We start from the raw sequence: 13804 nt of genomic DNA, 5'->3' as shown, positions 1-13804 counted from the left end.
TCTGAACCTGCATCAAAGAGAGAAAGATCAGATACGTTAAAAGTTGCTGAAACATTATACTCACCTCAAAGATATAATTTGTATGCGTTGTCATTGATCTTCTCGAGCACTTGAAACGGTCTATCTCCCCCATGGCAAGAACTTTGATTTTCTTTTTTCTGGAAACCGCTCTTTCTTGAAGTGCACCCAAACCCAATCTCCTGATTTGAATGTAATAATTTTCCTACCCTTATTTGCTTGCTCCGCATAGTACTTGCTTTTCTTCTCAATTTGCTCCCACAGCTTTTCTTGGAGTGACTTCACCAACTCGGCCTTCCTTTTTCTATCCAAGCTACCTCGTTCATTAACAAGCAAAGGTATTAAATCTATAGGTGTTATAGGATTAAAACCATAAATAATTTCAAAAGGAGAAAATGATGTAGAGGAGTGTGTGGCCCTATTATTTGCAAATTCGATGAAAGGTAAGCACTCCTCCCAATTCTTCAAATTCTTAGTAACCACAGTGCGCAAAAATTGTGTCATGGTCCTGTTCACTACTTCAGTTTGGCCATCTGTTTGTGGATGACAAGTTGTAAAAAATAGTAGTTCCATGCCCAACTTACTCCACAAGACCCTCCAAAAGTGACTAAGGAACTTAACACCCGTATCTGACACTATACTCTTAGGTACTCCATGTAAGCGCACAATTTCTTTAAAGAACAAGTTCACAATGTTAGTGGCGTCATCAGTTTTGTGACATGGAATGAAATGTGCCATCTTACTAAACCTATCCACCACTATAAAAATTGAATCTCGCCCCTTTTAGTCCTAGGCAAACCTAACACAAAGTCCATTGAAATATCTATCCAAGGTTCACTAGGTACTGGCAAAGGTGTATACAGTCATGATGTAAGACCCTAGATTTAGCCTGTTTACAATTTATGCATCAACTACAAACCCTTTCCACATCAATTTTCATTTTAAGCCAATAAAAATGTTCAGTCAATATCTCTAAAGTTTTTGCTATCCCAAAGTGACCTATAAGTCCCCGCAAAACATGATTCATTAATCATATAAAAGTGCTTGGTGCATTTGTGAGTCCAAATGACATGACTAACCATTCATACAACCTATATTTTTATATTTAAAAGTTGTTTTTCATTCATCACCCTCGCTCATGCGAATTTGATGATATCAACTTTTAAGGTCAATTTTGCTAAATATACATACACCATATAGCTCATCTAAACTAGGAATTGGGTGACGATACTTTACCATAATGTTGTTGATAGTTTTGCAATCCACGCACATTCTCCCAGACCCATCTTTCTTTGGTACTAGCAACACAGGTACTGCACTTGGACTCATGCTTTCCCTTACATATCCCTTGCTCATCAATTCCTCAACTTGCCTCTGAAGCTCCTTTGTCTCCTCTGGATTACTTCGACAGGTTGGTCGGTTCGAAATGACAGCGCCAGGTATGAAATCAATTTGATGCTCAATCCCTCTAATGGGTGGTAACCCACTAGTCACATCCTCCGAAAATATATCGTCAAACTTCTACAACAAAGAAATAGCCAGACTAGGGAGGGATATGTTATGCTCTTCAAAGTTAAGAAGTGACTCTTTGTAAACCAACAATATCATGTGTTGCCTCTCAACTATTGCATTTTTCAACTCACTTCCTCTCACAAAGAAATTTTGTTTTGGCTTTTCTCTCCTCTCGGGAAACTCTTTCTTTTCTCTCATGTGGCCACCTTACTGTTTTCTCTCTTTTTCTCTAACTCTTTCACTCTTGCTTCTTCTTCATTTTTCAATTGAACTTGGTACTCATATACTTGTGCCGGTGTTAATGGTACAAGAGAGATAGACCTCCCATCTGTCACAAAGCTGTACTTATTTCTATACCCATCATGCATTGCTTTCCTATCGTACTGTCATGGTCTTTCCAACAAAATATGCCCCGCATGCATAGTACAATGTCACACATTACCTTATTTTGATATCTACCAATGGAAAAATTAATCAACACCCTTTTTGTCACCTTGATCTCCCCACATTCATTTAGCCATTGTAACTTATAAGGCCTATGATGTTGTAATAGTGTTAAACCCAATTTTTCCACCATATTAGTGCTAGCCACATTAGTACAACTTTCGCCATCAATTATCACACCACATACCTTGCCATTGACATGACACCGCGTGTGGAATATGTTTTTTCATTGTTGCTCCAAGTCGTCCGCCTTGATTTGAGCACTAAGAGCTCGTCTTGTGACCAACAACTTACTGTTAACTGCATACTCTGTTGTATCTTCCTCATCAACATCTTCCAATTCTGGCATGTCTGCATGTTCACTTTCACTTTCAGTTTCCACTTCCCCGCTGTCTCGTAAAATCATTGTCTTTGATTATACCCAAAGTATAATGCGGTGATTTTAGTATAGCTTTGGGGTGTCGTATCCATAAGGAGATGAAAATTTTCTCAAAGGATCCAACAAACTAGGGTTTTCGTAATTTTATGTGGAAATGATTTATCACTTGGAATAAAAGTTAATTATCGATATGCGAAATTAGTGAAGCGTCAGAATTCTCCCATTGGATTGGATCAATCGACATCAATAATTCATGTATTTTTACTCAATTAGAGGTTTTCTTCCCAACTTTCTAATTGGAGTATTTAACAATAAAGTCCAATTTAATCCCAATTATACTTCTAGAATCTAGATTTCTTATAACACATTCGCACATTTTTATTGGAACAAGATCAAGGATCGACCATATACATCAAGCATAATGCAGTAATCAATCCGCAAATAAAATAATATTAAGATTAAAATTCAACAATTATTTCAATCATTCGATAGAAAGAGCATGGCTAGATCTATGAACGATTTGATAAAAGTTAAAACAATCTCAACAATAAACAATTGAAATTGAAACTCAGCAAATAGTTTAATTTAACAATGGATAAAGCATGAATGAATCCATGAAAAATCTAGTAAAAGTTAAGCCAATTTCAATACTAATTCATGATGAGAAAATCCAAATCTAGAAATTATTAAGCAAAGAAAGTTCGAATAACATGAAATTATGACGTGAAATCTCCAAATCCAATGAGTTCCTTCGTGGCTTCACCAAAGATTTTAGTTCTTCATGGAGTTTCTTGAACCAAGGATGAGAGAAAAGTGTATAAGGCTCAATGGTACTGGTTCTGGGACATTTTTGGGGTTAAAACCGTGTGCAAAACGCGTTTCCATAAGAGGTTGAACCTAATAAGGAAAGTGATTTTTTGGCCAGAATTTTCTATGCAACTGCTTTCAGTATTTTGACTATAACTTCCTCTATCAATATCCGATTGAGGTAATTCAAGTTTCATTGGAAAACTAACTCAAAAGAATACAATTTTTCTAGAATATCTCTTTCTAAATTCGGATGTTTACTAGGTCAAAAGTTGATCTTAATTTTCGGTTGAAAATCTGAAAAATCCTTATGCGATTGAAATTTGATTTTTGAAAATATTATGAGCATATTTAACTTCTTCTGACTTCTAATTGCACCCAATGAACTCCTAAATTTCTCAAATCATCATTCTATTGCCCGTCTCATCTTTGAATTATTTGCAACTTGGTCCTTGAACTTTCACTTTCTTCCATTTTGGTCATTTTTCACTTGTTTCTTCCTAATTTCATCTTTTTCACCAAAATGCAACCTAAACCAAAATATAGGAGTGATGAGTGCATTTTAGCATAATATAATCACATGAAAGGAACAATTAAGAGGAAAAAATATCATATTTTACACTCTTATCAGTCTTCTTGTTTGGGCATTGAGAAGCAATGTGCCCTACTCCCAAGCAACGAAAACATTTGATGCCCAGTTTCATGATGGCCGTGACTCTCCCTTCGATATAGACTTGCTAGCACCCTCTTCCTTGACTCTTGGTACCTTGGCTCTTCGTCTTACAGCAATTCCATCCCCTTTGTTATTTTCCCACTTCGATTTCCAAGAAAGATTAGAACCCGAAGATCCAGATTGGTACCTTGCTGTTCCCTTTCGCTTTAACTACCTCTCTACCTTCATTGCCACATGTAACATGTCTTTAATTTCCACCTAATGCTGCAACTCCACTGTATTTGCAATGTCCCTATTCAATCCATGCAGAAACCGAGTCATGGTAGCTTCACTATCCTCCTCCACATTTGCCCTAATCATTAGTGTCTCCATTTTTTATGATAATCTTCCACACTCCTGGAGCCTTGATATAAATTTTGTAATCTTTGATTAAGCTCCCGATAGTAGTGAGTAGGTACAAACCTCTTCCGCATTATAGTTTTTCATTCCTCCCATGTATTGATAGGTCGCTCCCTACTTCTCCGCCTCAAAGTCACCACCTGATCCCACCAAGTGATTGTATAATCCGTGAATTCAAGAATTGCAATTTTTACCTTCTTCTCTCTCAAGTAATTGTGGCAATCAAAAATCAACTCAATTTTCTTTTCCCAGTCCAAATAGGCCTCCAGATCATTCCTATCTTTGAAGGAAGGAATGGTCATTTTAATGTTACTCAAATTCCCATCCACCTCGTCTCCACCGAGATTTCTTCCTCTCCTTTCTTGCCTAACTCCTCTATTTCTACCCCTTCCAATATCCATATCCACTATCATATCTTCATCAAATCCACTATCAACCTCAAATTCACTAAGTTCCTCCATCCTAGGTTCCCGTCTATCCTATCTTTGTGCATTAAGACCTCCCCTTCGTGTATTGGCAGGCAATGAATTTTGCCTTTCCCCTCGTGCATCCTGGCTATCCATCTGATCTCTCATATCTACACATATCCGCTCAATCCTTCGCACTGAGTCCTTTGTCATGGAAACCCGATCATCAATTCTACCTAAACTTGATCCTTCTCTATCAAACATCCTAACTCTAAATCATTTTTTTCTGCCTCACAAGTTTTCAATCAGAATTTCACTCAATATGGCCTTTTCCCTCAATTGTTCTCACCACTCTACCTTTTTTCCACTCGTTGCTTTCACTAAGTTCTCAAAAGAATAATTTTGAAACTCAATCAAAAAAATTAATCACGTGGAATTCAAATCGGTGTGAGTGATATTACAAGACCAAGAAATTTAATTCTGACTGGCAATTCGAACTAAACAATTAAAAGACTGACTCAAGAATATGAAATAAGAAAAGAATGACTGATTGACAAATTTAAACTAGACACAAGATAATAAATTGAACTAAAAAGTCAGTAAATTTTTCCAAGATCAATGACAAGAATAATAATAAATTTTTTTTAAACTCGAATTTTTTTTATTGCATACGGATGAATAGTGCCGTACAGATGAACAGTAACTTTTTTTTACTCTTGGGATAGAAAAATCAAAGACAAAACTGACGCAACAAACGGAAGTTGGTTTGGATGCAAATTGAATAAAAAAAACAACTTTTGAAAATTTTTTAGAATTTTTTTGGATCTAAGACTTAAAATTTTCAACTGACTCGAAGAACACGAAGAACAAAATAAAAAAAGACAACTGACTCAACAGGAATTAAAAAGGGATATAACCTTGGATTAGAGACAAGCTCAGATACCAACTGATGTGAACCCGTGTAGGCAAACACTACGGAACCCACGAACAAGATTAAAATCTTCCCAAGAAAGTCAAAGCAAGGTTTTGGATTTGAATCAATAAAGTTAGAACCCAGCAACTCGAATCGTCGACAATGTGCGGGCCTCTTGATTACGCAAAATTATGGAATCTCACCTGATTAATTTGAACACCACAAGATATAAATCTTGATAAGTTCGCAAATTTGTTCAATTGAAGAACAAAGTAGAAAGCAATAAAATTCTCTCAAATTATGAATAATGTCAAAAGGTTCTTACAATGAGAATAAAGAAAGTAGTTATACTAGGTCTAAGAAACTAGGTAAAAACATACATAATCTCCTAATTATGGTAGGAAACCAAGTAAATATAATATTCTATCAAATATGGAAAATTTGCAAAAAATAAAAAAACGCGTCAATTTTTTGACCATGCGATCGCATGGTACTACCTCGTGTGGCTGCATGGTAATGAAGTTTCAGCCTCGAAAATTTCCTGTCTAGTGTGGTGCAACCACACGCCATTAACACTGTTTGGCCGCATGGTATTGGGGTCCACTCTCTCCTTCGACTGCTTGTAACGCGTTGATCCATTTCACTTCGGCTTTCGACCCGAACAAGAAACTTGTCCCATTTCGAGTCTCGAATATGGTTTCATCAACGGTCACCTTGACAAGCAATCCTATCGCTTCTTTCACGCACTTTGCCTTGCTCGCATCATCCGCCCACCTTCGACTTTCAACGAATCTTTCCCCAGACTTGACGTTGGACTTGATTTGGTTGCTGGTGGCTTCTGGATCACATCAGTTTGAATTTAGGGATTGAAGTTAAATCTAATTATGACAAACTATTCAATGCTGAGGATGATGTGATATGGACTTCTCAAAAGATAAAGGCTAGTGATTCTGGTTTTGTTAATTGAAAAGAGAGGGTCTTAGATTTTCGCTAATGCTCGTCATAGTTTTTAGTTATCCTCGATTGATGTTGTTGAAAAATGAGGTTGTTCATGCTTGTTTTTTATTGGAAACCTATTTTTAGATTATACATTTAAAATGACGAAAATAACAATCAAACTTTTCATCATTAGAACTATGAACTGATGTATTTAAGTTCCTAACACAACCAACTTTAATCTAAACACATACCTAGCTAAAATGTGTCGAACAATGAGTAATTAACACTTCATTTTTATCATCCAAGCTAAAACATTTACAATTGGCTCACTCTTCTGATTTCATTGCACTGAGAGTTCCAGCTGTATTGAGTTTTGCAACAGGCATCTATAATTCTAGTACAATTGGCTCACACTATGACACTGCATTCAAATCTATAATCATAATTAAAATAAATAAATCATAAGTCAGATACATGTATCAAGATGATACACACTACAGGCAGAAAAGTTAAATATACCCACCTGCACCCAAAACATTCAAAAAGAAGATATCGGTACAACTTTCAGTACATTTGACAAATTTTTTTAATCAGATAATGTACAGTGTGAAGAGATTCATTGCACCATTCACAATATGCACCAGATATTTCTGCTCTAGCAGATAGAAACACCATTTCATAAAACGGAGTGATGAAGTCAAATTTACCAGAGGTCCCCAAGGATTTTGGTTAGTATACGTATCAGATCCATTATGCTTAAAAAATATCATTAGGAAGTAAACAATCACACACACACACACACACACACGAGTAGTTACTGTCTTGAGCTCCTCAAATTTGATGTTTTCTGAAATTTACAAAATATTTCCAATAGTAATTAAAAAAAAACTTGATTATCATACTCAGTTAATTATCCTATATTCAAGGAATGTCAATACATTCGGAGACAAACCCATCATAATTTAAGCGCTAACCATAGATCACTACAGCTGTGCACTAAACTAGGCTTGCGGATACTCCCACATAGGGTTAATTACCCTAAAAGTCACTGAACTTTACAAAATGTCACCTAGGAGGTCACTGAACTTCTGAAACTTCCTGAGAGGTCACTGAACTCTAAAAGCTTCCTAGTAGGTCACTAAACTTTGCAAAAACTCACCCGACACCCCTCCAATAGGGGGCACCACTTGTACATTATGGCATCCATAATGGATGCCATAATGTAAAGAAGGCCCTTATTATTATACATGCATATGATTTTATAGATGATTTCCTTTTCAATGTTAATTATGAAATGTACGTTGCACGTTGTTCTGAATTGCTTTAGAAGTGTCATGATATTTAGTATATTATAGATTATAGATATAGATAATTATAGATATACATGCATGTAAGTAGGTGTTGACACATTAAAAGTGCAACCCAAATCGAATATCCCAAGGAATGAAGCCCAACTGGACAATTCAGGACAAAGGCCCAGATAGGGTTATTAATGAATGTAGTAGAAGCCCACGAACATGGTAACATCATCGCCCAAGCTTACAAGACGCCCAAGATCTGAGCGAATGAAGTGCCTTACAGTCGCACAGAACTATGACCCTGTTCTCGCCCAAACCTTCGAATCGCCCAGGATCTTAGCAAACATAAGATGTTATGGTTATCCAAAAGTGCAGTTATTGAGTAACCTTATCACGTTCCACAATTTAAGAAGTTCAGTTGAAGACAGTTGAACGACAAAGAGTAGTGGCAGCAGTTAGAGACGGCAGTTCCACGACAAGTTAGCCACCTAAAGAAAGTGGGTAGTTAAAAAGCAATCAAGCAGTTTCTAAGCGGTTGATCATGAAGAAATCATCAAGGGAATATAAAAGGAAGAGAAGACATAGAGAAAAAAAACCTCGAATCAAACACTTTCAAATAGAGAATATGTAACTTCAATTTCTTAGTTTAAACTTAAACATTTCTTTTCAGTACTTGTGTACTTGCGCCCCTTGGAGGCATTCTGTTTAGTTCTAACTGTAAAGTCATTGTCAATAAAATACCCATTTTTGGGACTTTGTCTCAAGAGGTTTGTTCTTACACAATCGTCTAATTTTCTTTTTAATTGTTGGAGACTACCCGCGCGAAACAATTTGGCACGCCCAGTGGGACATTGGTGTTTGGTGTTGAAGATATAAAAGGTGAAACAATATGCCTCAGAAATCTGATAAGGAAGCAAGTTAGGGAGGAGTCCAATCTGTGATCGAGCGCTATGAGGAGCAGCATAGCTCTCCACGAACAGATGGACACAGTCAGAACAGTCACAGTCGTTACGAACCAATGACAGAGTTGAGTCCTCGAACCATGCGTGCATTACTTGGAGAACTCACACAGGATGTTATTGAACAGGTAAATCTACGAAATATTCGTAATATGGAAATATTTACCCAAAATGGGAATACACATTATGATAACATGACCAAACAATTGAATACTTTGAACGAAATAATGAATAAGTTGGTAGGCCAAATTTGTCAGCCAGTTGTGCCACTTGCAAATCATTTTCAAACTAGGACAATTGTGGGGACATAATCCCCCAGTCCTAAGTCCAAATCAAAGGGTAGAACCACCTTGTGGTCCCTCTATTTCAAACCAGGGGATGGTGTAATGTTAAATCAAAATAGTGGCAATGGTACATCTAACTTGGGGGGTAACCTAAATGTAAGAGACAATGTCCTAAATAATGGATAGAATGCCCCACGTGTTAATGATGGAATAAATATTTAGACTAATGGTAACAATGGCCCAAATCATGGCAACTTTGTTGCCAACCAAGGACCAAATATCAGGCCCCAAGCAAATCAACCAGTCAACCAACCTGTAGGAATTCCATATGACCCCAACGTCATGTTGAGGAATCAAATTATGGAAATAGTACATGATCAGATGGCTTTTGGGGTACGTCCTGTCATTAGGCCGACTTACACAAAGTCATATCCTGATTGGATAGACCAAGCATATCCATGGCCTAGAGGGTATAAAGTGCCAGAATTCTCACTATTTACCGGTTTAGGAGAGGTGTCTACTCTAGAACACATAGGGCAATTCACGCTGCAAAGTGGTGACGTAATTGATTACCATAAAATGATGTTGTTCCCTAGTTCATTAACAGGAGTAGCTTTCTCCCTGGTTCATCAATTTGCCAACAAACACTGTTTAGATATGACAACAATTGGAGCAATTGTTCCACGCTTAGTTTTATAAGACTGAGTCCGAAGTTACTTTGGTCGATTTGGCTAATCTACGTCAAATGCCAAATGAATGGGTAGAAGGTTTCCTTCAAAGGTTCAAGACAGCAAGAAGTAAATGTTTTGTACCTTTGCCCGAAAAGGAGTTTGTCAAAATCGCTCAAGGTTATCTAAGCTTTATTTGAAAAAAAAAATTCCAAGACAAGGAATTTCCTGATCTTTTTCAATTGAGGGTGAACGTGATTAGGTATGAACGATTAATAAAAGAAAAAGAACAAATGAAAAATTCTAGTAAGAGGACTTATTATAGAGACCCAAATTTTGATGTTCATACCATTAATGACGAGTATTACGATCAAACCGAAATGTGTTTGGCCGACTTAATCAAAGGAGATACGTATACTTGTCCTATAATGGCTAAACCTAGACCGTCGGGCAAGGATGAGCCTATAAAAGATGAAAACAAAAAGGCTAGAACGTTCTCATTCGATGTAACCAAAGCTGACCTTATATTTGATAAACTATATAAGGATAAGCAGATAAAGCTGAGCAATAAACATAAATTGCCAAGCCCTAAACAAGTTAAGGGTAAAAAATATTGTAAGTGGCATAATACATGGTCACAATTGACTAACAATTGTTTGGTGTTTCGTCATGTGTTACAAGATGCCATTGAATCAGGACGAATTACATTCGAGGATAAGATGAAGATTGTAGTGGATGAAAATCCTTTTCCATAGCCACTTGGGTGAACATGGTGACAACTGGTTTCAAAAACAAGTTGCCAAAATTCAAGTTAGTTATAGATGACGGAGAAAAGGACCCTGGACCACATCCCAGTGTCTTTGAACGTATCAAACGAAAAGAGCATGAAAAGGATGAAGACGTCCTGTGTGCAAGATGTAAAAGAGAAGTGAGTGGAAACACAGAGAAACCAAGAATATGGCAGCATCACCATCGCCCTAGTTTTTTCCCAAACGCTCAGTTTGGTAGAGAGCGAGGTACGTCATTCTATAAGAGACCACCTTTTGAGAGGCAGTTCAGGCCAGTAAATAATAGGAGAACGTTCAGGCCGCAGCCTCACCAACCAAATGTATGGCATTCGTTCCAGTATAATGCAAGAAGGGCGATACCCTTCAACGAGATGACTAGAACCCAACAAAGGCATTTTCAACGGAACTATGGACGGATGATGAGGCAACAACAGGGAATGTCACGTCCTAAAGTGCCTAGACTACTCGAGGTAGCCAATCAAAATGTTTTTAAAGACAGTAAAGAGACTGATACAGGTGAATCGATGAAAGAATTGTCAGAGACTTCTTCTAGGAGATCGAAGTTTGAGCGAGACAGAAAAGATGGAGAAGATCCAGCTCAGCCCCTTACTATTCAGTTCGGTACGTTACCTCCTGTCGTGGCTAATAACTATTTACTAGCCAATGAGTTCAATGATAAGTAGAAAGAAAAAGAAGAGAGGGAGGATAACATAGAAGAAGCATGCGTGCTGGAATATGAAGAAGGCCAGACTTCTAGAGGGGCCTACAATGGTGAAGGAGATGATGGTATGACCGACATCAAAGAAGAAATTGATCTGGAAGCAGAAACAAGAAAGAGAGGAGTATCGTACAATACTCTATTGAAGTAACTACATCAAGAGGGGGTTCGTGAAGTGGACTTGTTGGGGGAACCATCTGGGCGTTCTTTCGATTATTATGTGTTGTACGGGATGCCCAAAAGGAAAAAGAGAGTTCCTCGCTCTGAAAAGTATGGACCACCTCCAAGAATAATGCCTCCCCCCATAGGTTGGGTAACCGAAGAAGAAGCGTTAGAAAATAGCAAAAAGGAAATTCAGGAAGCAGAAGCTCAGTGCGACATACTGCACGTTGACTTGTCACAAAAGGATAACTCGACAGAGGACAAACAAGAAGTGGAAATAGATGTTGTCGAAAAGGTTATTTTCAAGAGACCAGCTATGAAGTTGACTAAACACTTGAGGCCTTTGTACGTTAAAGCTTTAGTTAACGACATACGTATGGCAAAAGTACTTGTTGATAATGGATTAGCTATAAACACCATTTCATCTAGGATGATGAGGAAATTTGCAAAGACAGAAGTGATATGATTCCAACGAAAGTCATTCTTACAAGTTTCAATGGAGGAGCAACTTCAGCGAAAGGGGTTATGTCATTGGACATAACTATATGGACAACTACTAGGACCACAGTCTTCTTTGTAATAGATGGTCCTACTAGTTACAATGTGTTATTAGGAAGAGATTGGATACACGAAAGTCGCTGTATACCCTCATCGCTCCATCAATGCCTAGTTTTTTGGAATGATAAGGGTGAAGCAGAAGTGGTGCAGGCCGATCATAGGGCTTTTATCGCAGAAGTAAACTCAGTGGAAAGGTTCATGTACGAAGGAAATTATGGACCTATCAGAGTAGTCCAAGATGGAGAAGAAACTCAAATTGTTGCACAGAGTGAAGAGTCATTTTCGGTAGATACACTCACTGAAATGTTCAGTTAAATGAGGCCAAACATAGTGGCCCTAGAAGAGCCAGTAATTGGCAAGAGAGTGATCAAGGAGTTTTAAATGAGTTATAAGCAACAAAGGTAAATAGCCGATGTTCAGGCCTTCAAAGCCAAATTAATGGCTTTCAATAAAGAATGTAAGGACAAGACGAAAGAAGAAGCGGCCTTGAAAGCATTGAGAGACAAATTGTCAGTGCTCGAGTTGGAACAAAGTATTGGCCGAGAAGTCAACAAAGTAGATTGTTTAGAAGAAGAAGTGCCTATAACGGAATTGGACAATGAAATAATGGGGATCACCAAGCCTGGATACGCTCAAGTACAAGACCCTCTGATTAAAGTAAATATTGGCAATGAAGGGGAAGATCGTCCAACCTTCGTCAGCTAGATGCTCGATCAAGAGGTTAGTGATAAATTAATCGCTTTATTAAAAGAGTATAAGGATTATTTTGCTTGGGAATATGAACATATGCCTGGTTTAGATAGGGATTTAGTAGAACTCAGATTGCCAACCAAACTAAATTTTAAGCCTCATAAGCAACCTCCTAGGCGTTTTACTCCTAATGTACTTTCGGAGATTAAGAAAGAAATAGAGCGATTATTAAAAGCAGACTTTATTAGAACAGCCAGATATGTGAATTGGTTGTCCAATATCATGCCAGTGCTAAAAAAGAATGATAAATTAAGGGTGTGCATAGACTTTAGGAATTTAAACATAGCCACACCCAAAGATGAATATACAATCCCTACGGTAGATTCTTTAGTAGACTCGACTGCCGGACACGTAATATATTCCTTCATGGATGGGTATTCAGGATACAATCAAATTTATATAGCTGAGGAAGATATACACAAAACTGTCTTTAGGTGCCCTGGATCTCTAGGATGTTTTAAATGGGTAGTTATGTCCTTTGGCCTAAAAAATGCAGGAGCAACTTATCAAAGGGCAATGAACTTGATTTTTCATGATATGATAGGCAAGTTTGTTGAGGTGTATGTAGATGATATAGCGGTCAAATCCATTAAAGAAGTGGACCATTTTTAACAATTGAGATGCTCATTTGAGCGAATGAGGCAATATAAACTAAAATTAAACCCCTTGAAATGTGCATTGGCGTTAATGCAGAAAACTTCCTTGGTTTCTTAGTACACAAAAGGGGGATTGAACTTGATAAAAATAAAGCAAAGGCTATTTTAGAGGCCAAATCACCTAGCAATAAAAAGGAATTGCAAAGGTTTCTAGGCCAAGTAAATTTTTTAAGACGCTTTATTTCTAACTGTGCAGGGTAAACTAAAGCTTTTTCACCACTTTTAAAATTGAAAAATCAGGACGAATTCTTCTGGAAAGAAGAGCATCAAAAGGCTTTTGAAAGCCTAAAGACATATTTATCAAGTCTACCAGTGTTGGTGTCACAAATCCAAGGACAGCCAATGAAAGTATACATATCGGCTGAATAAGAATCAATAGCTGGAATGGTCGTGCAAGAAGACCAATTTGGTGAAGAAATGACGATTTACTACTTGAGTAGACGGTTAACAAAATGTGAATGTAATTACTCTG

This window comes from Olea europaea, chromosome 18 (assembly GCF_002742605.1).
Source record: "Olea europaea var. sylvestris chromosome 18, O_europaea_v1, whole genome shotgun sequence".
NCBI lineage: Eukaryota > Viridiplantae > Streptophyta > Magnoliopsida > Lamiales > Oleaceae > Olea > Olea europaea.
Note: the sequence above shows the minus strand (reverse complement) of the source record.